Raw genomic sequence first — 20,206 nt, 5'->3', positions numbered from 1 at the left:
TGGCAAGGCGCGCACCTCAAACGTCTCAGAGCAATGTTTTTGGCTTCATGCTGTGCTAGGAGAAGAGGAAAAGGGAAGCTGTAAGTAGCAATAACAGGGAGTAAACATTTTCCCGCTGAAGCGTTGAAAACGTTGTGGATAACAAACAAGAAATAAGTTGGTGCCCTAGCAACAGCATCACCATCAGTCACAGAAAATTAAATGCCCCGGGTGAGGATCGAACTCACGACCTTAAGATTATGAGACTTACGCGCTGCCTACTGCGCTACCGAGGCACAGGTGAAGCGCTTGTCCTGGAAACTGGCTAAGTACCACACCCAATGTTAGACGTAAAGACACTGTACTTCCTGGATAACGTGTTCTGTTGCTACACGTGCATTGCCAGCCCAGTTGATTGCGGTGTTGCTGCAGCTTTTGCAAACGATAGGCAGCACTCCTTGTCGTTAACGTTCAGTGCCTCGGAGGCACCTGGACACAGCAACTTGTGAGGCCAGGCCGACGCTAGTCTGTAGAACACCATGCGAGCGTCCTAGTGGGGACCCGCGAGTGCTGCGTTCTCGGTTCTTCTCAAGGGAATCCAGCTATACATTCATGTGGATCGTGCATCTCAAGCGCGCAAGCCACACGGCAGCATTATCGTGGGAAAAGCAAAATGATGCATCGGCCGGGAATCGAACCCGGGCCGCCCGCGTGGCAGGCGAGCATTCTACCACTGAACCACCGATGCTCGGGCCGGTAGTAACTGCACGCTGCTTCCCGAGCAGATGTCTCAAGGGAAAGTGGGACTGCCGTCAAGCGCCGTAGCATTCTGTCGAGAAGATGCTGCAGACGCTGAATCCTGCACTGTACTGCTTAAAAATGCCGCCAGAACGCGGTCCTCTGCGTACTCTTGCGTCGCCGGCGCCGACTCTTGCCAAGGATGCGAAATGTGCGCGGATACGCTGTCCGAACGCGCCTGGATGTGCTCCCCTAGCCTACCTCGAAATGCGCCTGCCAGGTACGATCACCTTCGGCCGCTGCCGACAGGCGGGAAGCCGACACAGCGCGGCGTCGGGGCGCTCGCTTGTGCGGTGGTGGTGTAATGGTCAGCATAGTTGCCTTCCAAGCAGTTGGTCCGGGTTCGATTCCCGGCCACCGCAACAGGCTTTTTAATGTCACGTATGAGTACTTTCGCCACGCGCCCTTAACTTAATGTTTTTTCCCCCTCTTACTCGCTGCAGACCAGCCTATAGTGTGTCTCGACTGTCTCGACTTGTCTCGACTTTGCTCAGCTGACGCGAGAGCTGACGCTCTCCAATCGGCCTATATCAAAACGACAAGCACGAGAAACGACTGAGAGAGGTAAGGAGAGGCGAGGCGATGTACACACAGCACGCCCGTTCATTTCACGGTGGCGTCTCCCTGACCGAATCGGGCTGTAGCTCCGAAAACAAAGGAGAAAGAAAAATAGGAAGTAAAACTGCCAACAGTACCCTGTGTCCCCATGCGCTCTCCCGCCCAAGTACCGACAAGGGCCAAAGTTGTTACGCATCGGCAATCGGACATTTCCTTTCATCTTCTCTTTATCGGTTGAGAACCAGTGTATTCAACATATTATGGCCATTGCCGAGTGAATGCTGTAGCGCTTCCCGACAAGTCGGGTTCGGATCCTCTGTCAACTTCCACGCAGGGTGATGATGTTTTGGTCATCACACTCGCCAGCTGAAATCGGCGCTGCCTTTTCGTGGTAGTAAAAGCGTTGTGGCCCGTGGGGGGATCGAACCCACGACCTTCGCGTTATTAGCACGACGCTCTAACCAACTGAGCTAACGGGCCTCGACAGTTGCACTCGCTCAGCCCTACGCTGCAAACGTATGGCATGAAGCCGTACACCATTTCTATGGTCGTCGGATGTCTGCTTCCCTCGTCTATACTCTGCTGACGGTCACGAAACAGTAGATATATTGCGAGCAGGACGGGAAACGGCAGCTCGGACAGCTCAAACTTGTCACGATTCGTGTGGAAAAAGTTCCGTTCCGGTACCGGGAATCGAACCCGGGCCTCCTGGGTGAAAGCCAGGTATCCTAGCCACTAGACCACACCGGATGCGGGCGTTCCTGACGCGGATCGGACGGTCGCTTGTAGCATTTCGTGTCGTGTCCCGCGTCGGCGCCCTTCTCTCTTTGCGAGCGTCTTTGCGCATACTGACTGGCAAGGCGCGCACCTCAAACGTCTCAGAGCAATGTTTTTGGCTTCATGCTGTGCTAGGAGAAGAGGAAAAGGGAAGCTGTAAGTAGCAATAACAGGGAGTAAACATTTTCCCGCTGAAGCGTTGAAAACGTTGTGGATAACAAACAAGAAATAAGTTGGTGCCCTAGCAACAGCATCACCATCAGTCACAGAAAATTAAATGCCCCGGGTGAGGATCGAACTCACGACCTTAAGATTATGAGACTTACGCGCTGCCTACTGCGCTACCGAGGCACAGGTGAAGCGCTTGTCCTGGAAACTGGCTAAGTACCACACCCAATGTTAGACGTAAAGACACTGTACTTCCTGGATAACGTGTTCTGTTGCTACACGTGCATTGCCAGCCCAGTTGATTGCGGTGTTGCTGCAGCTTTTGCAAACGATAGGCAGCACTCCTTGTCGTTAACGTTCAGTGCCTCGGAGGCACCTGGACACAGCAACTTGTGAGGCCAGGCCGACGCTAGTCTGTAGAACACCATGCGAGCGTCCTAGTGGGGACCCGCGAGTGCTGCGTTCTCGGTTCTTCTCAAGGGAATCCAGCTATACATTCATGTGGATCGTGCATCTCAAGCGCGCAAGCCACACGGCAGCATTATCGTGGGAAAAGCAAAATGATGCATCGGCCGGGAATCGAACCCGGGCCGCCCGCGTGGCAGGCGAGCATTCTACCACTGAACCACCGATGCTCGGGCCGGTAGTAACTGCACGCTGCTTCCCGAGCAGATGTCTCAAGGGAAAGTGGGACTGCCGTCAAGCGCCGTAGCATTCTGTCGAGAAGATGCTGCAGACGCTGAATCCTGCACTGTACTGCTTAAAAATGCCGCCAGAACGCGGTCCTCTGCGTACTCTTGCGTCGCCGGCGCCGACTCTTGCCAAGGATGCGAAATGTGCGCGGATACGCTGTCCGAACGCGCCTGGATGTGCTCCCCTAGCCTACCTCGAAATGCGCCTGCCAGGTACGATCACCTTCGGCCGCTGCCGACAGGCGGGAAGCCGACACAGCGCGGCGTCGGGGCGCTCGCTTGTGCGGTGGTGGTGTAATGGTCAGCATAGTTGCCTTCCAAGCAGTTGGTCCGGGTTCGATTCCCGGCCACCGCAACAGGCTTTTTAATGTCACGTATGAGTACTTTCGCCACGCGCCCTTAACTTAATGTTTTTTCCCCCTCTTACTCGCTGCAGACCAGCCTATAGTGTGTCTCGACTGTCTCGACTTGTCTCGACTTTGCTCAGCTGACGCGAGAGCTGACGCTCTCCAATCGGCCTATATCAAAACGACAAGCACGAGAAACGACTGAGAGAGGTAAGGAGAGGCGAGGCGATGTACACACAGCACGCCCGTTCATTTCACGGTGGCGTCTCCCTGACCGAATCGGGCTGTAGCTCCGAAAACAAAGGAGAAAGAAAAATAGGAAGTAAAACTGCCAACAGTACCCTGTGTCCCCATGCGCTCTCCCGCCCAAGTACCGACAAGGGCCAAAGTTGTTACGCATCGGCAATCGGACATTTCCTTTCATCTTCTCTTTATCGGTTGAGAACCAGTGTATTCAACATATTATGGCCATTGCCGAGTGAATGCTGTAGCGCTTCCCGACAAGTCGGGTTCGGATCCTCTGTCAACTTCCACGCAGGGTGATGATGTTTTGGTCATCACACTCGCCAGCTGAAATCGGCGCTGCCTTTTCGTGGTAGTAAAAGCGTTGTGGCCCGTGGGGGGATCGAACCCACGACCTTCGCGTTATTAGCACGACGCTCTAACCAACTGAGCTAACGGGCCTCGACAGTTGCACTCGCTCAGCCCTACGCTGCAAACGTATGGCATGAAGCCGTACACCATTTCTATGGTCGTCGGATGTCTGCTTCCCTCGTCTATACTCTGCTGACGGTCACGAAACAGTAGATATATTGCGAGCAGGACGGGAAACGGCAGCTCGGACAGCTCAAACTTGTCACGATTCGTGTGGAAAAAGTTCCGTTCCGGTACCGGGAATCGAACCCGGGCCTCCTGGGTGAAAGCCAGGTATCCTAGCCACTAGACCACACCGGATGCGGGCGTTCCTGCGGCGGATCGGACGGTCGCTTGTAGCATTTCGTGTCGTGTCCCGCGTCGGCGCCCTTCTCTCTTTGCGAGCGTCTTTGCGCATACTGACTGGCAAGGCGCGCACCTCAAACGTCTCAGAGCAATGTTTTTGGCTTCATGCTGTGCTAGGAGAAGAGGAAAAGGGAAGCTGTAAGTAGCAATAACAGGGAGTAAACATTTTCCCGCTGAAGCGTTGAAAACGTTGTGGATAAAAAACAAGAAATAAGTTGGTGCCCTAGCAACAGCATCACCATCAGTCACAGAAAATTAAATGCCCCGGGTGAGGATCGAACTCACGACCTTAAGATTATGAGACTTACGCGCTGCCTACTGCGCTACCGAGGCACAGGTGAAGCGCTTGTCCTGGAAACTGGCTAAGTACCACACCCAATGTTAGACGTAAAGACACTGTACTTCCTGGATAACGTGTTCTGTTGCTACACGTGCATTGCCAGCCCAGTTGATTGCGGTGTTGCTGCAGATTTGCAAACGATAGGCAGCACTCCTTGTCGTTAACGTTCAGTGCCTCGGAGGCACCTGGACACAGCAACTTGCGAGGCCAGGCCGACGCTAGTCTGTAGAACACCATGCGAGCGTCCTAGTGGGGACCCGCGAGTGCTGCGTTCTCGGTTCTTCTCAAGGGAATCCTGCTATACATTCATGTGGATCGTGCATCTCAAGCGCGCAAGCCACACGGCAGCATTATCGTGGGAAAAGCAAAATGATGCATCGGCCGGGAATCGAACCCGGGCCGCCCGCGTGGCAGGCGAGCATTCTACCACTGAACCACCGATGCTCGGGCCGGTAGTAACTGCACGCTGCTTCCCGAGCAGATGTCTCAAGGGAAAGTGGGACTGCCGTCAAGCGCCGTAGCATTCTGTCGAGAAGATGCTGCAGACGCTGAATCCTGCACTGTACTGCTTAAAAATGCCGCCAGAACGCGGTCCTCTGCGTACTCTTGCGTCGCCGGCGCCGACTCTTGCCAAGGATGCGAAATGTGCGCGGATACGCTGTCCGAACGCGCCTGGATGTGCTCCCCTAGCCTACCTCGAAATGCGCCTGCCAGGTACGATCACCTTCGGCCGCTGCCGACAGGCGGGAAGCCGACACAGCGCGGCGTCGGGGCGCTCGCTTGTGCGGTGGTGGTGTAATGGTCAGCATAGTTGCCTTCCAAGCAGTTGGTCCGGGTTCGATTCCCGGCCACCGCAACAGGCTTTTTAATGTCACGTATGAGTACTTTCGCCACGCGCCCTTAACTTAATGTTTTTTCCCCCTCTTACTCGCTGCAGACCAGCCTATAGTGTGTCTCGACTGTCTCGACTTGTCTCGACTTTGCTCAGCTGACGCGAGAGCTGACGCTCTCCAATCGGCCTATATCAAAACGACAAGCACGAGAAACGACTGAGAGAGGTAAGGAGAGGCGAGGCGATGTACACACAGCACGCCCGTTCATTTCACGGTGGCGTCTCCCTGACCGAATCGGGCTGTAGCTCCGAAAACAAAGGAGAAAGAAAAATAGGAAGTAAAACTGCCAACAGTACCCTGTGTCCCCATGCGCTCTCCCGCCCAAGTACCGACAAGGGCCAAAGTTGTTACGCATCGGCAATCGGACATTTCCTTTCATCTTCTCTTTATCGGTTGAGAACCAGTGTATTCAACATATTATGGCCATTGCCGAGTGAATGCTGTAGCGCTTCCCGACAAGTCGGGTTCGGATCCTCTGTCAACTTCCACGCAGGGTGATGATGTTTTGGTCATCACACTCGCCAGCTGAAATCGGCGCTGCCTTTTCGTGGTAGTAAAAGCGTTGTGGCCCGTGGGGGGATCGCACCCACGACCTTCGCGTTATTAGCACGACGCTCTAACCAACTGAGCTAACGGGCCTCGACAGTTGCGCTCGCTCAGCCCTACGCTGCAAACGTATGGCATGAAGCCGTACACCATTTCTATGGTCGTCGGATGTCTGCTTCCCTCGTCTATACTCTGCTGACGGTCACGAAACAGTAGATATATTGCGAGCAGGACGGGAAACGGCAGCTCGGACAGCTCAAACTTGTCACGATTCGTGTGGAAAAAGTTCCGTTCCGGTACCGGGAATCGAACCCGGGCCTCCTGGGTGAAAGCCAGGTATCCTAGCCACTAGACCACACCGGATGTGGGCGTTCCTGACGCGGATCGGACGGTCGCTTGTAGCATTTCGTGTCGTGTCCCGCGTCGGCGCCCTTCTCTCTTTGCGAGCGTCTTTGCGCATACTGACTGGCAAGGCGCGCACCTCAAACGTCTCAGAGCAATGTTTTTGGCTTCATGCTGTGCTAGGAGAAGAGGAAAAGGGAAGCTGTAAGTAGCAATAACAGGGAGTAAACATTTTCCCGCTGAAGCGTTGAAAACGTTGTGGATAAAAAACAAGAAATAAGTTGGTGCCCTAGCAACAGCATCACCATCAGTCACAGAAAATTAAATGCCCCGGGTGAGGATCGAACTCACGACCTTAAGATTATGAGACTTACGCGCTGCCTACTGCGCTACCGAGGCACAGGTGAAGCGCTTGTCCTGGAAACTGGCTAAGTACCACACCCAATGTTAGACGTAAAGACACTGTACTTCCTGGATAACGTGTTCTGTTGCTACACGTGCATTGCCAGCCCAGTTGATTGCGGTGTTGCTGCAGATTTGCAAACGATAGGCAGCACTCCTTGTCGTTAACGTTCAGTGCCTCGGAGGCACCTGGACACAGCAACTTGCGAGGCCAGGCCGACGCTAGTCTGTAGAACACCATGCGAGCGTCCTAGTGGGGACCCGCGAGTGCTGCGTTCTCGGTTCTTCTCAAGGGAATCCTGCTATACATTCATGTGGATCGTGCATCTCAAGCGCGCAAGCCACACGGCAGCATTATCGTGGGAAAAGCAAAATGATGCATCGGCCGGGAATCGAACCCGGGCCGCCCGCGTGGCAGGCGAGCATTCTACCACTGAACCACCGATGCTCGGGCCGGTAGTAACTGCACGCTGCTTCCCGAGCAGATGTCTCAAGGGAAAGTGGGACTGCCGTCAAGCGCCGTAGCATTCTGTCGAGAAGATGCTGCAGACGCTGAATCCTGCACTGTACTGCTTAAAAATGCCGCCAGAACGCGGTCCTCTGCGTACTCTTGCGTCGCCGGCGCCGACTCTTGCCAAGGATGCGAAATGTGCGCGGATACGCTGTCCGAACGCGCCTGGATGTGCTCCCCTAGCCTACCTCGAAATGCGCCTGCCAGGTACGATCACCTTCGGCCGCTGCCGACAGGCGGGAAGCCGACACAGCGCGGCGTCGGGGCGCTCGCTTGTGCGGTGGTGGTGTAATGGTCAGCATAGTTGCCTTCCAAGCAGTTGGTCCGGGTTCGATTCCCGGCCACCGCAACAGGCTTTTTAATGTCACGTATGAGTACTTTCGCCACGCGCCCTTAACTTAATGTTTTTTCCCCCTCTTACTCGCTGCAGACCAGCCTATAGTGTGTCTCGACTGTCTCGACTTGTCTCGACTTTGCTCAGCTGACGCGAGAGCTGACGCTCTCCAATCGGCCTATATCAAAACGACAAGCACGAGAAACGACTGAGAGAGGTAAGGAGAGGCGAGGCGATGTACACACAGCACGCCCGTTCATTTCACGGTGGCGTCTCCCTGACCGAATCGGGCTGTAGCTCCGAAAACAAAGGAGAAAGAAAAATAGGAAGTAAAACTGCCAACAGTACCCTGTGTCCCCATGCGCTCTCCCGCCCAAGTACCGACAAGGGCCAAAGTTGTTACGCATCGGCAATCGGACATTTCCTTTCATCTTCTCTTTATCGGTTGAGAACCAGTGTATTCAACATATTATGGCCATTGCCGAGTGAATGCTGTAGCGCTTCCCGACAAGTCGGGTTCGGATCCTCTGTCAACTTCCACGCAGGGTGATGATGTTTTGGTCATCACACTCGCCAGCTGAAATCGGCGCTGCCTTTTCGTGGTAGTAAAAGCGTTGTGGCCCGTGGGGGGATCGAACCCACGACCTTCGCGTTATTAGCACGACGCTCTAACCAACTGAGCTAACGGGCCTCGACAGTTGCGCTCGCTCAGCCCTACGCTGCAAACGTATGGCATGAAGCCGTACACCATTTCTATGGTCGTCGGATGTCTGCTTCCCTCGTCTATACTCTGCTGACGGTCACGAAACAGTAGATATATTGCGAGCAGGACGGGAAACGGCAGCTCGGACAGCTCAAACTTGTCACGATTCGTGTGGAAAAAGTTCCGTTCCGGTACCGCGAATCGAACCCGGGCCTCCTGGGTGAAAGCCAGGTATCCTAGCCACTAGACCACACCGGATGTGGGCGTTCCTGACGCGGATCGGACGGTCGCTTGTAGCATTTCGTGTCGTGTCCCGCGTCGGCGCCCTTCTCTCTTTGCGAGCGTCTTTGCGCATACTGACTGGCAAGGCGCGCACCTCAAACGTCTCAGAGCAATGTTTTTGGCTTCATGCTGTGCTAGGAGAAGAGGAAAAGGGAAGCTGTAAGTAGCAATAACAGGGAGTAAACATTTTCCCGCTGAAGCGTTGAAAACGTTGTGGATAACAAACAAGAAATAAGTTGGTGCCCTAGCAACAGCATCACCATCAGTCACAGAAAATTAAATGCCCCGGGTGAGGATCGAACTCACGACCTTAAGATTATGAGACTTACGCGCTGCCTACTGCGCTACCGAGGCACAGGTGAAGCGCTTGTCCTGGAAACTGGCTAAGTACCACACCCAATGTTAGACGTAAAGACACTGTACTTCCTGGATAACGTGTTCTGTTGCTACACGTGCATTGCCAGCCCAGTTGATTGCGGTGTTGCTGCAGCTTTTGCAAACGATAGGCAGCACTCCTTGTCGTTAACGTTCAGTGCCTCGGAGGCACCTGGACACAGCAACTTGCGAGGCCAGGCCGACGCTAGTCTGTAGAACACCATGCGAGCGTCCTAGTGGGGACCCGCGAGTGCTGCGTTCTCGGTTCTTCTCAAGGGAATCCTGCTATACATTCATGTGGATCGTGCATCTCAAGCGCGCAAGCCACACGGCAGCATTATCGTGGGAAAAGCAAAATGATGCATCGGCCGGGAATCGAACCCGGGCCGCCCGCGTGGCAGGCGAGCATTCTACCACTGAACCACCGATGCTCGGGCCGGTAGTAACTGCACGCTGCTTCCCGAGCAGATGTCTCAAGGGAAAGTGGGACTGCCGTCAAGCGCCGTAGCATTCTGTCGAGAAGATGCTGCAGACGCTGAATCCTGCACTGTACTGCTTAAAAATGCCGCCAGAACGCGGTCCTCTGCGTACTCTTGCGTCGCCGGCGCCGACTCTTGCCAAGGATGCGAAATGTGCGCGGATACGCTGTCCGAACGCGCCTGGATGTGCTCCCCTAGCCTACCTCGAAATGCGCCTGCCAGGTACGATCACCTTCGGCCGCTGCCGACAGGCGGGAAGCCGACACAGCGCGGCGTCGGGGCGCTCGCTTGTGCGGTGGTGGTGTAATGGTCAGCATAGTTGCCTTCCAAGCAGTTGGTCCGGGTTCGATTCCCGGCCACCGCAACAGGCTTTTTAATGTCACGTATGAGTACTTTCGCCACGCGCCCTTAACTTAATGTTTTTTCCCCCTCTTACTCGCTGCAGACCAGCCTATAGTGTGTCTCGACTGTCTCGACTTGTCTCGACTTTGCTCAGCTGACGCGAGAGCTGACGCTCTCCAATCGGCCTATATCAAAACGACAAGCACGAGAAACGACTGAGAGAGGTAAGGAGAGGCGAGGCGATGTACACACAGCACGCCCGTTCATTTCACGGTGGCGTCTCCCTGACCGAATCGGGCTGTAGCTCCGAAAACAAAGGAGAAAGAAAAATAGGAAGTAAAACTGCCAACAGTACCCTGTGTCCCCATGCGCTCTCCCGCCCAAGTACCGACAAGGGCCAAAGTTGTTACGCATCGGCAATCGGACATTTCCTTTCATCTTCTCTTTATCGGTTGAGAACCAGTGTATTCAACATATTATGGCCATTGCCGAGTGAATGCTGTAGCGCTTCCCGACAAGTCGGGTTCGGATCCTCTGTCAACTTCCACGCAGGGTGATGATGTTTTGGTCATCACACTCGCCAGCTGAAATCGGCGCTGCCTTTTCGTGGTAGTAAAAGCGTTGTGGCCCGTGGGGGGATCGAACCCACGACCTTCGCGTTATTAGCACGACGCTCTAACCAACTGAGCTAACGGGCCTCGACAGTTGCGCTCGCTCAGCCCTACGCTGCAAACGTATGGCATGAAGCCGTACACCATTTCTATGGTCGTCGGATGTCTGCTTCCCTCGTCTATACTCTGCTGACGGTCACGAAACAGTAGATATATTGCGAGCAGGACGGGAAACGGCAGCTCGGACAGCTCAAACTTGTCACGATTCGTGTGGAAAAAGTTCCGTTCCGGTACCGGGAATCGAACCCGGGCCTCCTGGGTGAAAGCCAGGTATCCTAGCCACTAGACCACACCGGATGTGGGCGTTCCTGACGCGGATCGGACGGTCGCTTGTAGCATTTCGTGTCGTGTCCCGCGTCGGCGCCCTTCTCTCTTTGCGAGCGTCTTTGCGCATACTGACTGGCAAGGCGCGCACCTCAAACGTCTCAGAGCAATGTTTTTGGCTTCATGCTGTGCTAGGAGAAGAGGAAAAGGGAAGCTGTAAGTAGCAATAACAGGGAGTAAACATTTTCCCGCTGAAGCGTTGAAAACGTTGTGGATAACAAACAAGAAATAAGTTGGTGCCCTAGCAACAGCATCACCATCAGTCACAGAAAATTAAATGCCCCGGGTGAGGATCGAACTCACGACCTTAAGATTATGAGACTTACGCGCTGCCTACTGCGCTACCGAGGCACAGGTGAAGCGCTTGTCCTGGAAACTGGCTAAGTACCACACCCAATGTTAGACGTAAAGACACTGTACTTCCTGGATAACGTGTTCTGTTGCTACACGTGCATTGCCAGCCCAGTTGATTGCGGTGTTGCTGCAGCTTTTGCAAACGATAGGCAGCACTCCTTGTCGTTAACGTTCAGTGCCTCGGAGGCACCTGGACACAGCAACTTGTGAGGCCAGGCCGACGCTAGTCTGTAGAACACCATGCGAGCGTCCTAGTGGGGACCCGCGAGTGCTGCGTTCTCGGTTCTTCTCAAGGGAATCCAGCTATACATTCATGTGGATCGTGCATCTCAAGCGCGCAAGCCACACGGCAGCATTATCGTGGGAAAAGCAAAATGATGCATCGGCCGGGAATCGAACCCGGGCCGCCCGCGTGGCAGGCGAGCACTCTGCCACTGAACCACCGATGCTCGGGCCGGTAGTAACTGCACGCTGCTTCCCGAGCAGATGTCTCAAGGGAAAGTGGGACTGCCGTCAAGCGCCGTAGCATTCTGTCGAGAAGATGCTGCAGACGCTGAATCCTGCACTGTACTGCTTAAAAATGCCGCCAGAACGCGGTCCTCTGCGTACTCTTGCGTCGCCGGCGCCGACTCTTGCCAAGGATGCGAAATGTGCGCGGATACGCTGTCCGAACGCGCCTGGATGTGCTCCCCTAGCCTACCTCGAAATGCGCCTGCCAGGTACGATCACCTTCGGCCGCTGCCGACAGGCGGGAAGCCGACACAGCGCGGCGTCGGGGCGCTCGCTTGTGCGGTGGTGGTGTAATGGTCAGCATAGTTGCCTTCCAAGCAGTTGGTCCGGGTTCGATTCCCGGCCACCGCAACAGGCTTTTTAATGTCACGTATGAGTACTTTCGCCACGCGCCCTTAACTTAATGTTTTTTCCCCCTCTTACTCGCTGCAGACCAGCCTATAGTGTGTCTCGACTGTCTCGACTTGTCTCGACTTTGCTCAGCTGACGCGAGAGCTGACGCTCTCCAATCGGCCTATATCAAAACGACAAGCACGAGAAACGACTGAGAGAGGTAAGGAGAGGCGAGGCGATGTACACACAGCACGCCCGTTCATTTCACGGTGGCGTCTCCCTGACCGAATCGGGCTGTAGCTCCGAAAACAAAGGAGAAAGAAAAATAGGAAGTAAAACTGCCAACAGTACCCTGTGTCCCCATGCGCTCTCCCGCCCAAGTACCGACAAGGGCCAAAGTTGTTACGCATCGGCAATCGGACATTTCCTTTCATCTTCTCTTTATCGGTTGAGAACCAGTGTATTCAACATATTATGGCCATTGCCGAGTGAATGCTGTAGCGCTTCCCGACAAGTCGGGTTCGGATCCTCTGTCAACTTCCACGCAGGGTGATGATGTTTTGGTCATCACACTCGCCAGCTGAAATCGGCGCTGCCTTTTCGTGGTAGTAAAAGCGTTGTGGCCCGTGGGGGGATCGAACCCACGACCTTCGCGTTATTAGCACGACGCTCTAACCAACTGAGCTAACGGGCCTCGACAGTTGCGCTCGCTCAGCCCTACGCTGCAAACGTATGGCATGAAGCCGTACACCATTTCTATGGTCGTCGGATGTCTGCTTCCCTCGTCTATACTCTGCTGACGGTCACGAAACAGTAGATATATTGCGAGCAGGACGGGAAACGGCAGCTCGGACAGCTCAAACTTGTCACGATTCGTGTGGAAAAAGTTCCGTTCCGGTACCGGGAATCGAACCCGGGCCTCCTGGGTGAAAGCCAGGTATCCTAGCCACTAGACCACACCGGATGTGGGCGTTCCTGACGCGGATCGGACGGTCGCTTGTAGCATTTCGTGTCGTGTCCCGCGTCGGCGCCCTTCTCTCTTTGCGAGCGTCTTTGCGCATACTGACTGGCAAGGCGCGCACCTCAAACGTCTCAGAGCAATGTTTTTGGCTTCATGCTGTGCTAGGAGAAGAGGAAAAGGGAAGCTGTAAGTAGCAATAACAGGGAGTAAACATTTTCCCGCTGAAGCGTTGAAAACGTTGTGGATAACAAACAAGAAATAAGTTGGTGCCCTAGCAACAGCATCACCATCAGTCACAGAAAATTAAATGCCCCGGGTGAGGATCGAACTCACGACCTTAAGATTATGAGACTTACGCGCTGCCTACTGCGCTACCGAGGCACAGGTGAAGCGCTTGTCCTGGAAACTGGCTAAGTACCACACCCAATGTTAGACGTAAAGACACTGTACTTCCTGGATAACGTGTTCTGTTGCTACACGTGCATTGCCAGCCCAGTTGATTGCGGTGTTGCTGCAGCTTTTGCAAACGATAGGCAGCACTCCTTGTCGTTAACGTTCAGTGCCTCGGAGGCACCTGGACACAGCAACTTGTGAGGCCAGGCCGACGCTAGTCTGTAGAACACCATGCGAGCGTCCTAGTGGGGACCCGCGAGTGCTGCGTTCTCGGTTCTTCTCAAGGGAATCCAGCTATACATTCATGTGGATCGTGCATCTCAAGCGCGCAAGCCACACGGCAGCATTATCGTGGGAAAAGCAAAATGATGCATCGGCCGGGAATCGAACCCGGGCCGCCCGCGTGGCAGGCGAGCACTCTGCCACTGAACCACCGATGCTCGGGCCGGTAGTAACTGCACGCTGCTTCCCGAGCAGATGTCTCAAGGGAAAGTGGGACTGCCGTCAAGCGCCGTAGCATTCTGTCGAGAAGATGCTGCAGACGCTGAATCCTGCACTGTACTGCTTAAAAATGCCGCCAGAACGCGGTCCTCTGCGTACTCTTGCGTCGCCGGCGCCGACTCTTGCCAAGGATGCGAAATGTGCGCGGATACGCTGTCCGAACGCGCCTGGATGTGCTCCCCTAGCCTACCTCGAAATGCGCCTGCCAGGTACGATCACCTTCGGCCGCTGCCGACAGGCGGGAAGCCGACACAGCGCGGCGTCGGGGCGCTCGCTTGTGCGGTGGTGGTGTAATGGTCAGCATAGTTGCCTTCCAAGCAGTTGGTCCGGGTTCGATTCCCGGCCACCGCAACAGGCTTTTTAATGTCACGTATGAGTACTTTCGCCACGCGCCCTTAACTTAATGTTTTTTCCCCCTCTTACTCGCTGCAGACCAGCCTATAGTGTGTCTCGACTGTCTCGACTTGTCTCGACTTTGCTCAGCTGACGCGAGAGCTGACGCTCTCCAATCGGCCTATATCAAAACGACAAGCACGAGAAACGACTGAGAGAGGTAAGGAGAGGCGAGGCGATGTACACACAGCACGCCCGTTCATTTCACGGTGGCGTCTCCCTGACCGAATCGGGCTGTAGCTCCGAAAACAAAGGAGAAAGAAAAATAGGAAGTAAAACTGCCAACAGTACCCTGTGTCCCCATGCGCTCTCCCGCCCAAGTACCGACAAGGGCCAAAGTTGTTACGCATCGGCAATCGGACATTTCCTTTCATCTTCTCTTTATCGGTTGAGAACCAGTGTATTCAACATATTATGGCCATTGCCGAGTGAATGCTGTAGCGCTTCCCGACAAGTCGGGTTCGGATCCTCTGTCAACTTCCACGCAGGGTGATGATGTTTTGGTCATCACACTCGCCAGCTGAAATCGGCGCTGCCTTTTCGTGGTAGTAAAAGCGTTGTGGCCCGTGGGGGGATCGAACCCACGACCTTCGCGTTATTAGCACGACGCTCTAACCAACTGAGCTAACGGGCCTCGACAGTTGCACTCGCTCAGCCCTACGCTGCAAACGTATGGCATGAAGCCGTACACCATTTCTATGGTCGTCGGATGTCTGCTTCCCTCGTCTATACTCTGCTGACGGTCACGAAACAGTAGATATATTGCGAGCAGGACGGGAAACGGCAGCTCGGACAGCTCAAACTTGTCACGATTCGTGTGGAAAAAGTTCCGTTCCGGTACCGGGAATCGAACCCGGGCCTCCTGGGTGAAAGCCAGGTATCCTAGCCACTAGACCACACCGGATGCGGGCGTTCCTGCGGCGGATCGGACGGTCGCTTGTAGCATTTCGTGTCGTGTCCCGCGTCGGCGCCCTTCTCTCTTTGCGAGCGTCTTTGCGCATACTGACTGGCAAGGCGCGCACCTCAAACGTCTCAGAGCAATGTTTTTGGCTTCATGCTGTGCTAGGAGAAGAGGAAAAGGGAAGCTGTAAGTAGCAATAACAGGGAGTAAACATTTTCCCGCTGAAGCGTTGAAAACGTTGTGGATAAAAAACAAGAAATAAGTTGGTGCCCTAGCAACAGCATCACCATCAGTCACAGAAAATTAAATGCCCCGGGTGAGGATCGAACTCACGACCTTAAGATTATGAGACTTACGCGCTGCCTACTGCGCTACCGAGGCACAGGTGAAGCGCTTGTCCTGGAAACTGGGTAAGTACCACACCCAATGTTAGACGTAAAGACACTGTACTTCCTGGATAACGTGTTCTGTTGCTACACGTGCATTGCCAGCCCAGTTGATTGCGGTGTTGCTGCAGATTTGCAAACGATAGGCAGCACTCCTTGTCGTTAACGTTCAGTGCCTCGGAGGCACCTGGACACAGCAACTTGCGAGGCCAGGCCGACGCTAGTCTGTAGAACACCATGCGAGCGTCCTAGTGGGGACCCGCGAGTGCTGCGTTCTCGGTTCTTCTCAAGGGAATCCTGCTATACATTCATGTGGATCGTGCATCTCAAGCGCGCAAGCCACACGGCAGCATTATCGTGGGAAAAGCAAAATGATGCATCGGCCGGGAATCGAACCCGGGCCGCCCGCGTGGCAGGCGAGCATTCTACCACTGAACCACCGATGCTCGGGCCGGTAGTAACTGCACGCTGCTTCCCGAGCAGATGTCTCAAGGGAAAGTGGGACTGCCGTCAAGCGCCGTAGCATTCTGTCGAGAAGATGCTGCAGACGCTGAATCCTGCACTGTACTGCTTAAAAATGCCGCCAGAACGCGGTCCTCTGCGTACTCTTGCGTCGCCGGCGCCGACTCTTGCCAAGGATGCGAAATGTGCGCGGATACGCTGTCCGAACGCGCCTGGATGTGCTCCCCTAGCCTACCTCGAAATGCGCCTGCCAGGTACGATCACCTTCGGCCGCTGCCGACAGGCGGGAAGCCGACACAGCGCGGCGTCGGGGCGCTCGCTTGTGCGGTGGTGGTGTAATGGTCAGCATAGTTGCCTTCCAAGCAGTTGGTCCGGGTTCGATTCCCGGCCACCGCAACAGGCTTTTTAATGTCACGTATGAGTACTTTCGCCACGCGCCCTTAACTTAATGTTTTTTCCCCCTCTTACTCGCTGCAGACCAGCCTATAGTGTGTCTCGACTGTCTCGACTTGTCTCGACTTTGCTCAGCTGACGCGAGAGCTGACGCTCTCCAATCGGCCTATATCAAAACGACAAGCACGAGAAACGACTGAGAGAGGTAAGGAGAGGCGAGGCGATGTACACACAGCACGCCCGTTCATTTCACGGTGGCGTCTCCCTGACCGAATCGGGCTGTAGCTCCGAAAACAAAGGAGAAAGAAAAATAGGAAGTAAAACTGCCAACAGTACCCTGTGTCCCCATGCGCTCTCCCGCCCAAGTACCGACAAGGGCCAAAGTTGTTACGCATCGGCAATCGGACATTTCCTTTCATCTTCTCTTTATCGGTTGAGAACCAGTGTATTCAACATATTATGGCCATTGCCGAGTGAATGCTGTAGCGCTTCCCGACAAGTCGGGTTCGGATCCTCTGTCAACTTCCACGCAGGGTGATGATGTTTTGGTCATCACACTCGCCAGCTGAAATCGGCGCTGCCTTTTCGTGGTAGTAAAAGCGTTGTGGCCCGTGGGGGGATCGAACCCACGACCTTCGCGTTATTAGCACGACGCTCTAACCAACTGAGCTAACGGGCCTCGACAGTTGCGCTCGCTCAGCCCTACGCTGCAAACGTATGGCATGAAGCCGTACACCATTTCTATGGTCGTCGGATGTCTGCTTCCCTCGTCTATACTCTGCTGACGGTCACGAAACAGTAGATATATTGCGAGCAGGACGGGAAACGGCAGCTCGGACAGCTCAAACTTGTCACGATTCGTGTGGAAAAAGTTCCGTTCCGGTACCGGGAATCGAACCCGGGCCTCCTGGGTGAAAGCCAGGTATCCTAGCCACTAGACCACACCGGATGTGGGCGTTCCTGACGCGGATCGGACGGTCGCTTGTAGCATTTCGTGTCGTGTCCCGCGTCGGCGCCCTTCTCTCTTTGCGAGCGTCTTTGCGCATACTGACTGGCAAGGCGCGCACCTCAAACGTCTCAGAGCAATGTTTTTGGCTTCATGCTGTGCTAGGAGAAGAGGAAAAGGGAAGCTGTAAGTAGCAATAACAGGGAGTAAACATTTTCCCGCTGAAGCGTTGAAAACGTTGTGGATAACAAACAAGAAATAAGTTGGTGCCCTAGCAACAGCATCACCATCAGTCACAGAAAATTAAATGCCCCGGGTGAGGATCGAACTCACGACCTTAAGATTATGAGACTTACGCGCTGCCTACTGCGCTACCGAGGCACAGGTGAAGCGCTTGTCCTGGAAACTGGCTAAGTACCACACCCAATGTTAGACGTAAAGACACTGTACTTCCTGGATAACGTGTTCTGTTGCTACACGTGCATTGCCAGCCCAGTTGATTGCGGTGTTGCTGCAGCTTTTGCAAACGATAGGCAGCACTCCTTGTCGTTAACGTTCAGTGCCTCGGAGGCACCTGGACACAGCAACTTGTGAGGCCAGGCCGACGCTAGTCTGTAGAACACCATGCGAGCGTCCTAGTGGGGACCCGCGAGTGCTGCGTTCTCGGTTCTTCTCAAGGGAATCCAGCTATACATTCATGTGGATCGTGCATCTCAAGCGCGCAAACCACACGGCAGCATTATCGTGGGAAAAGCAAAATGATGCATCGGCCGGGAATCGAACCCGGGCCGCCCGCGTGGCAGGCGAGCACTCTGCCACTGAACCACCGATGCTCGGGCCGGTAGTAACTGCACGCTGCTTCCCGAGCAGATGTCTCAAGGGAAAGTGGGACTGCCGTCAAGCGCCGTAGCATTCTGTCGAGAAGATGCTGCAGACGCTGAATCCTGCACTGTACTGCTTAAAAATGCCGCCAGAACGCGGTCCTCTGCGTACTCTTGCGTCGCCGGCGCCGACTCTTGCCAAGGATGCGAAATGTGCGCGGATACGCTGTCCGAACGCGCCTGGATGTGCTCCCCTAGCCTACCTCGAAATGCGCCTGCCAGGTACGATCACCTTCGGCCGCTGCCGACAGGCGGGAAGCCGACACAGCGCGGCGTCGGGGCGCTCGCTTGTGCGGTGGTGGTGTAATGGTCAGCATAGTTGCCTTCCAAGCAGTTGGTCCGGGTTCGATTCCCGGCCACCGCAACAGGCTTTTTAATTTCACGTATGAGTACTTTCGCCACGCGCCCTTAACTTAATGTTTTTTCCCCCTCTTACTCGCTGCAGACCAGCCTATAGTGTGTCTCGACTGTCTCGACTTGTCTCGACTTTGCTCAGCTGACGCGAGAGCTGACGCTCTCCAATCGGCCTATATCAAAACGACAAGCACGAGAAACGACTGAGAGAGGTAAGGAGAGGCGAGGCGATGTACACACAGCACGCCCGTTCATTTCACGGTGGCGTCTCCCTGACCGAATCGGGCTGTAGCTCCGAAAACAAAGGAGAAAGAAAAATAGGAAGTAAAACTGCCAACAGTACCCTGTGTCCCCATGCGCTCTCCCGCCCAAGTACCGACAAGGGCCAAAGTTGTTACGCATCGGCAATCGGACATTTCCTTTCATCTTCTCTTTATCGGTTGAGAACCAGTGTATTCAACATATTATGGCCATTGCCGAGTGAATGCTGTAGCGCTTCCCGACAAGTCGGGTTCGGATCCTCTGTCAACTTCCACGCAGGGTGATGATGTTTTGGTCATCACACTCGCCAGCTGAAATCGGCGCTGCCTTTTCGTGGTAGTAAAAGCGTTGTGGCCCGTGGGGGGATCGAACCCACGACCTTCGCGTTATTAGCACGACGCTCTAACCAACTGAGCTAACGGGCCTCGACAGTTGCGCTCGCTCAGCCCTACGCTGCAAACGTATGGCATGAAGCCGTACACCATTTCTATGGTCGTCGGATGTCTGCTTCCCTCGTCTATACTCTGCTGACGGTCACGAAACAGTAGATATATTGCGAGCAGGACGGGAAACGGCAGCTCGGACAGCTCAAACTTGTCACGATTCGTGTGGAAAAAGTTCCGTTCCGGTACCGGGAATCGAACCCGGGCCTCCTGGGTGAAAGCCAGGTATCCTAGCCACTAGACCACACCGGATGTGGGCGTTCCTGACGCGGATCGGACGGTCGCTTGTAGCATTTCGTGTCGTGTCCCGCGTCGGCGCCCTTCTCTCTTTGCGAGCGTCTTTGCGCATACTGACTGGCAAGGCGCGCACCTCAAACGTCTCAGAGCAATGTTTTTGGCTTCATGCTGTGCTAGGAGAAGAGGAAAAGGGAAGCTGTAAGTAGCAATAACAGGGAGTAAACATTTTCCCGCTGAAGCGTTGAAAACGTTGTGGATAACAAACAAGAAATAAGTTGGTGCCCTAGCAACAGCATCACCATCAGTCACAGAAAATTAAATGCCCCGGGTGAGGATCGAACTCACGACCTTAAGATTATGAGACTTACGCGCTGCCTACTGCGCTACCGAGGCACAGGTGAAGCGCTTGTCCTGGAAACTGGCTAAGTACCACACCCAATGTTAGACGTAAAGACACTGTACTTCCTGGATAACGTGTTCTGTTGCTACACGTGCATTGCCAGCCCAGTTGATTGCGGTGTTGCTGCAGCTTTTGCAAACGATAGGCAGCACTCCTTGTCGTTAACGTTCAGTGCCTCGGAGGCACCTGGACACAGCAACTTGTGAGGCCAGGCCGACGCTAGTCTGTAGAACAC

The 20,206-nt window shown here is 54.5% G+C and overlaps 46 non-coding genes across 46 annotated transcripts; 9 read left to right on the top strand and 37 right to left on the bottom strand.

Moving 5' to 3' along the window:
- Positions 1-202: 202 nt before the first annotated feature.
- On the bottom strand, positions 203-275 carry Trnam-cau (transfer RNA methionine (anticodon CAU)). Its single transcript has one exon. It is a non-coding gene; the product is annotated as a tRNA-Met (tRNA).
- Positions 276-656: 381 nt separating this feature from the next.
- Trnag-gcc (transfer RNA glycine (anticodon GCC)) lies at positions 657-727 on the bottom strand. Its single transcript has one exon. It is a non-coding gene; the product is annotated as a tRNA-Gly (tRNA).
- A 340-nt stretch (positions 728-1,067) lies between these two features.
- On the top strand, positions 1,068-1,139 carry Trnag-ucc (transfer RNA glycine (anticodon UCC)). The gene has a single exon. It is a non-coding gene; the product is annotated as a tRNA-Gly (tRNA).
- Positions 1,140-1,741: 602 nt separating this feature from the next.
- On the bottom strand, positions 1,742-1,815 carry Trnai-aau (transfer RNA isoleucine (anticodon AAU)). The gene has a single exon. It is a non-coding gene; the product is annotated as a tRNA-Ile (tRNA).
- A 198-nt stretch (positions 1,816-2,013) lies between these two features.
- Positions 2,014-2,085, bottom strand: Trnae-uuc (transfer RNA glutamic acid (anticodon UUC)). Its single transcript has one exon. It is a non-coding gene; the product is annotated as a tRNA-Glu (tRNA).
- A 305-nt stretch (positions 2,086-2,390) lies between these two features.
- Trnam-cau (transfer RNA methionine (anticodon CAU)) lies at positions 2,391-2,463 on the bottom strand. Its single transcript has one exon. It is a non-coding gene; the product is annotated as a tRNA-Met (tRNA).
- Positions 2,464-2,844: 381 nt separating this feature from the next.
- Trnag-gcc (transfer RNA glycine (anticodon GCC)) lies at positions 2,845-2,915 on the bottom strand. Its single transcript has one exon. It is a non-coding gene; the product is annotated as a tRNA-Gly (tRNA).
- Positions 2,916-3,255: 340 nt separating this feature from the next.
- On the top strand, positions 3,256-3,327 carry Trnag-ucc (transfer RNA glycine (anticodon UCC)). The gene has a single exon. It is a non-coding gene; the product is annotated as a tRNA-Gly (tRNA).
- A 602-nt stretch (positions 3,328-3,929) lies between these two features.
- On the bottom strand, positions 3,930-4,003 carry Trnai-aau (transfer RNA isoleucine (anticodon AAU)). Its single transcript has one exon. It is a non-coding gene; the product is annotated as a tRNA-Ile (tRNA).
- A 198-nt stretch (positions 4,004-4,201) lies between these two features.
- Positions 4,202-4,273, bottom strand: Trnae-uuc (transfer RNA glutamic acid (anticodon UUC)). The gene has a single exon. It is a non-coding gene; the product is annotated as a tRNA-Glu (tRNA).
- A 305-nt stretch (positions 4,274-4,578) lies between these two features.
- On the bottom strand, positions 4,579-4,651 carry Trnam-cau (transfer RNA methionine (anticodon CAU)). Its single transcript has one exon. It is a non-coding gene; the product is annotated as a tRNA-Met (tRNA).
- Positions 4,652-5,031: 380 nt separating this feature from the next.
- Trnag-gcc (transfer RNA glycine (anticodon GCC)) lies at positions 5,032-5,102 on the bottom strand. Its single transcript has one exon. It is a non-coding gene; the product is annotated as a tRNA-Gly (tRNA).
- Positions 5,103-5,442: 340 nt separating this feature from the next.
- On the top strand, positions 5,443-5,514 carry Trnag-ucc (transfer RNA glycine (anticodon UCC)). The gene has a single exon. It is a non-coding gene; the product is annotated as a tRNA-Gly (tRNA).
- A 602-nt stretch (positions 5,515-6,116) lies between these two features.
- Positions 6,117-6,190, bottom strand: Trnai-aau (transfer RNA isoleucine (anticodon AAU)). Its single transcript has one exon. It is a non-coding gene; the product is annotated as a tRNA-Ile (tRNA).
- Positions 6,191-6,388: 198 nt separating this feature from the next.
- On the bottom strand, positions 6,389-6,460 carry Trnae-uuc (transfer RNA glutamic acid (anticodon UUC)). Its single transcript has one exon. It is a non-coding gene; the product is annotated as a tRNA-Glu (tRNA).
- A 305-nt stretch (positions 6,461-6,765) lies between these two features.
- Positions 6,766-6,838, bottom strand: Trnam-cau (transfer RNA methionine (anticodon CAU)). Its single transcript has one exon. It is a non-coding gene; the product is annotated as a tRNA-Met (tRNA).
- Positions 6,839-7,218: 380 nt separating this feature from the next.
- On the bottom strand, positions 7,219-7,289 carry Trnag-gcc (transfer RNA glycine (anticodon GCC)). Its single transcript has one exon. It is a non-coding gene; the product is annotated as a tRNA-Gly (tRNA).
- A 340-nt stretch (positions 7,290-7,629) lies between these two features.
- On the top strand, positions 7,630-7,701 carry Trnag-ucc (transfer RNA glycine (anticodon UCC)). Its single transcript has one exon. It is a non-coding gene; the product is annotated as a tRNA-Gly (tRNA).
- A 602-nt stretch (positions 7,702-8,303) lies between these two features.
- Trnai-aau (transfer RNA isoleucine (anticodon AAU)) lies at positions 8,304-8,377 on the bottom strand. Its single transcript has one exon. It is a non-coding gene; the product is annotated as a tRNA-Ile (tRNA).
- A 198-nt stretch (positions 8,378-8,575) lies between these two features.
- Positions 8,576-8,647, bottom strand: Trnae-uuc (transfer RNA glutamic acid (anticodon UUC)). The gene has a single exon. It is a non-coding gene; the product is annotated as a tRNA-Glu (tRNA).
- Positions 8,648-8,952: 305 nt separating this feature from the next.
- Trnam-cau (transfer RNA methionine (anticodon CAU)) lies at positions 8,953-9,025 on the bottom strand. Its single transcript has one exon. It is a non-coding gene; the product is annotated as a tRNA-Met (tRNA).
- A 381-nt stretch (positions 9,026-9,406) lies between these two features.
- Trnag-gcc (transfer RNA glycine (anticodon GCC)) lies at positions 9,407-9,477 on the bottom strand. The gene has a single exon. It is a non-coding gene; the product is annotated as a tRNA-Gly (tRNA).
- Positions 9,478-9,817: 340 nt separating this feature from the next.
- On the top strand, positions 9,818-9,889 carry Trnag-ucc (transfer RNA glycine (anticodon UCC)). The gene has a single exon. It is a non-coding gene; the product is annotated as a tRNA-Gly (tRNA).
- A 602-nt stretch (positions 9,890-10,491) lies between these two features.
- On the bottom strand, positions 10,492-10,565 carry Trnai-aau (transfer RNA isoleucine (anticodon AAU)). The gene has a single exon. It is a non-coding gene; the product is annotated as a tRNA-Ile (tRNA).
- A 198-nt stretch (positions 10,566-10,763) lies between these two features.
- On the bottom strand, positions 10,764-10,835 carry Trnae-uuc (transfer RNA glutamic acid (anticodon UUC)). Its single transcript has one exon. It is a non-coding gene; the product is annotated as a tRNA-Glu (tRNA).
- Positions 10,836-11,140: 305 nt separating this feature from the next.
- On the bottom strand, positions 11,141-11,213 carry Trnam-cau (transfer RNA methionine (anticodon CAU)). The gene has a single exon. It is a non-coding gene; the product is annotated as a tRNA-Met (tRNA).
- Positions 11,214-11,594: 381 nt separating this feature from the next.
- Trnag-gcc (transfer RNA glycine (anticodon GCC)) lies at positions 11,595-11,665 on the bottom strand. The gene has a single exon. It is a non-coding gene; the product is annotated as a tRNA-Gly (tRNA).
- A 340-nt stretch (positions 11,666-12,005) lies between these two features.
- Trnag-ucc (transfer RNA glycine (anticodon UCC)) lies at positions 12,006-12,077 on the top strand. The gene has a single exon. It is a non-coding gene; the product is annotated as a tRNA-Gly (tRNA).
- A 602-nt stretch (positions 12,078-12,679) lies between these two features.
- Positions 12,680-12,753, bottom strand: Trnai-aau (transfer RNA isoleucine (anticodon AAU)). The gene has a single exon. It is a non-coding gene; the product is annotated as a tRNA-Ile (tRNA).
- Positions 12,754-12,951: 198 nt separating this feature from the next.
- Positions 12,952-13,023, bottom strand: Trnae-uuc (transfer RNA glutamic acid (anticodon UUC)). The gene has a single exon. It is a non-coding gene; the product is annotated as a tRNA-Glu (tRNA).
- A 305-nt stretch (positions 13,024-13,328) lies between these two features.
- Positions 13,329-13,401, bottom strand: Trnam-cau (transfer RNA methionine (anticodon CAU)). The gene has a single exon. It is a non-coding gene; the product is annotated as a tRNA-Met (tRNA).
- Positions 13,402-13,782: 381 nt separating this feature from the next.
- On the bottom strand, positions 13,783-13,853 carry Trnag-gcc (transfer RNA glycine (anticodon GCC)). Its single transcript has one exon. It is a non-coding gene; the product is annotated as a tRNA-Gly (tRNA).
- A 340-nt stretch (positions 13,854-14,193) lies between these two features.
- Trnag-ucc (transfer RNA glycine (anticodon UCC)) lies at positions 14,194-14,265 on the top strand. The gene has a single exon. It is a non-coding gene; the product is annotated as a tRNA-Gly (tRNA).
- Positions 14,266-14,867: 602 nt separating this feature from the next.
- On the bottom strand, positions 14,868-14,941 carry Trnai-aau (transfer RNA isoleucine (anticodon AAU)). The gene has a single exon. It is a non-coding gene; the product is annotated as a tRNA-Ile (tRNA).
- A 198-nt stretch (positions 14,942-15,139) lies between these two features.
- On the bottom strand, positions 15,140-15,211 carry Trnae-uuc (transfer RNA glutamic acid (anticodon UUC)). Its single transcript has one exon. It is a non-coding gene; the product is annotated as a tRNA-Glu (tRNA).
- Positions 15,212-15,516: 305 nt separating this feature from the next.
- On the bottom strand, positions 15,517-15,589 carry Trnam-cau (transfer RNA methionine (anticodon CAU)). The gene has a single exon. It is a non-coding gene; the product is annotated as a tRNA-Met (tRNA).
- Positions 15,590-15,969: 380 nt separating this feature from the next.
- On the bottom strand, positions 15,970-16,040 carry Trnag-gcc (transfer RNA glycine (anticodon GCC)). The gene has a single exon. It is a non-coding gene; the product is annotated as a tRNA-Gly (tRNA).
- Positions 16,041-16,380: 340 nt separating this feature from the next.
- Trnag-ucc (transfer RNA glycine (anticodon UCC)) lies at positions 16,381-16,452 on the top strand. The gene has a single exon. It is a non-coding gene; the product is annotated as a tRNA-Gly (tRNA).
- Positions 16,453-17,054: 602 nt separating this feature from the next.
- Trnai-aau (transfer RNA isoleucine (anticodon AAU)) lies at positions 17,055-17,128 on the bottom strand. Its single transcript has one exon. It is a non-coding gene; the product is annotated as a tRNA-Ile (tRNA).
- Positions 17,129-17,326: 198 nt separating this feature from the next.
- Trnae-uuc (transfer RNA glutamic acid (anticodon UUC)) lies at positions 17,327-17,398 on the bottom strand. The gene has a single exon. It is a non-coding gene; the product is annotated as a tRNA-Glu (tRNA).
- A 305-nt stretch (positions 17,399-17,703) lies between these two features.
- Trnam-cau (transfer RNA methionine (anticodon CAU)) lies at positions 17,704-17,776 on the bottom strand. Its single transcript has one exon. It is a non-coding gene; the product is annotated as a tRNA-Met (tRNA).
- A 381-nt stretch (positions 17,777-18,157) lies between these two features.
- Positions 18,158-18,228, bottom strand: Trnag-gcc (transfer RNA glycine (anticodon GCC)). Its single transcript has one exon. It is a non-coding gene; the product is annotated as a tRNA-Gly (tRNA).
- Positions 18,229-18,568: 340 nt separating this feature from the next.
- Trnag-ucc (transfer RNA glycine (anticodon UCC)) lies at positions 18,569-18,640 on the top strand. Its single transcript has one exon. It is a non-coding gene; the product is annotated as a tRNA-Gly (tRNA).
- Positions 18,641-19,242: 602 nt separating this feature from the next.
- Trnai-aau (transfer RNA isoleucine (anticodon AAU)) lies at positions 19,243-19,316 on the bottom strand. Its single transcript has one exon. It is a non-coding gene; the product is annotated as a tRNA-Ile (tRNA).
- A 198-nt stretch (positions 19,317-19,514) lies between these two features.
- On the bottom strand, positions 19,515-19,586 carry Trnae-uuc (transfer RNA glutamic acid (anticodon UUC)). The gene has a single exon. It is a non-coding gene; the product is annotated as a tRNA-Glu (tRNA).
- Positions 19,587-19,891: 305 nt separating this feature from the next.
- Positions 19,892-19,964, bottom strand: Trnam-cau (transfer RNA methionine (anticodon CAU)). Its single transcript has one exon. It is a non-coding gene; the product is annotated as a tRNA-Met (tRNA).
- Between the last annotated feature and the right edge of the window lie 242 nt (positions 19,965-20,206).

This window comes from Schistocerca nitens, unplaced genomic scaffold (assembly GCF_023898315.1).
Source record: "Schistocerca nitens isolate TAMUIC-IGC-003100 unplaced genomic scaffold, iqSchNite1.1 HiC_scaffold_247, whole genome shotgun sequence".
NCBI classification, from domain to species: domain Eukaryota; kingdom Metazoa; phylum Arthropoda; class Insecta; order Orthoptera; family Acrididae; genus Schistocerca; species Schistocerca nitens.
Note: the sequence above shows the minus strand (reverse complement) of the source record. Positions and strands in the feature narration are given on the sequence as shown.